Source organism: Bison bison, unplaced genomic scaffold, assembly GCF_000754665.1.
Source record: "Bison bison bison isolate TAMUID 2011002044 unplaced genomic scaffold, Bison_UMD1.0 scf7180017864183, whole genome shotgun sequence".
Lineage (NCBI taxonomy): Eukaryota > Metazoa > Chordata > Mammalia > Artiodactyla > Bovidae > Bison > Bison bison.
In genome coordinates this window covers 6,683,634-6,684,807 of record NW_011494755.1, presented here as the reverse complement: position 1 = coordinate 6,684,807, position 1,174 = coordinate 6,683,634, and positions in this window count along the sequence as shown.

Genomic DNA, 1,174 nt, shown 5'->3' with positions numbered 1-1,174 from the left:
CAAAGAACACCCAGGACTGATCTCCTTTAGAATGGACTGGTTGGATTTCCTTGCAGTCCAAGGGACTCTCAAGAGTCTTCTCCAACACCACAGTTCAAAAGCATCAATTCTTCAGCACTCAGCTTTCTTTATAGTCCAACTCTCACATCCATGCATGACTACTGGAAAAACCACAGCCTTGACTAGACTGACCTTTGTTGGCAAAGTAATGTCTCTGCTTTTTAATATGCTGTCTAGGTTAGTCATAGCTTTTCTTCCAAGGAGCAAGTGTCTTTTAATTCCATGGCTACAGTCACCATCTTCAGTGATTTTGGAGCTCAAGAAAAATAAAGTCTCTCATTGTTTCCATTGTTTGGAAATGATGGGGAAACATTCCACTGTTTCCCCCTCTATTTGCCATGAAGTGATGGGATAAAATGCCCTGATCTTAGCTTCTGAATGTTGAGTTTTAAGCCAACTTTCACTTTCATCAAGAGGCTCTTTAGCTCTTCTTTGCTTTCGGCCATAAGGGTGGCATCATCTGCGTATCTAAGGTTATTGATATTTCTTCTGGCAATCTTGATTCCAGCTTGTGCTCATCCAGCCTGGCATTTCGCATGATGTATTCTGCGTATAACTTAAATAAGCAGGGTGACAATATGTAGCCTTGACATACTCCTTTCCTGATTTGGAACCAGTCTGTTGTTTCACGTCCAGTTCTAACGGTTGCTTCTTGACTTGCATATAGGTTTCTCAGGAGGAAGGTAAGGTGGTCTGGTATTCCCATCTCTTGAAGGATTTTCCACAATTTGTTGTGATCCACACAGTCAAAAGCTTTCAGTTCAGTTCAGTCACTCAGTTGTGTCTGACTCTTTGCAACCCCGTGAATTGCAGCACGCCAGACCTCCCTGTCCATCACCAGCTCCCGGAGTTCACTCAAACTCATGTCCATTGAGTCGGTGATGCCATCCAACCATCTCATCCTCTGTCATCCCCTTCTCCTCCTGCCCCCAATCCCTCCCAGCATCAGAGTCTTTTCCAATGAGTCAACTCTTCACATGAGGTGGCCAAAGTATTGGAGTTTCAGCTTTAGCATCAGTCCTTCCAAAGAACACCCAGGACTGATCTCCTTTAGAATGGACTGGTTGGATTACCTTGCAGTCCAAGGGACTCTCAAGAGTCTTCTCCTGTATAA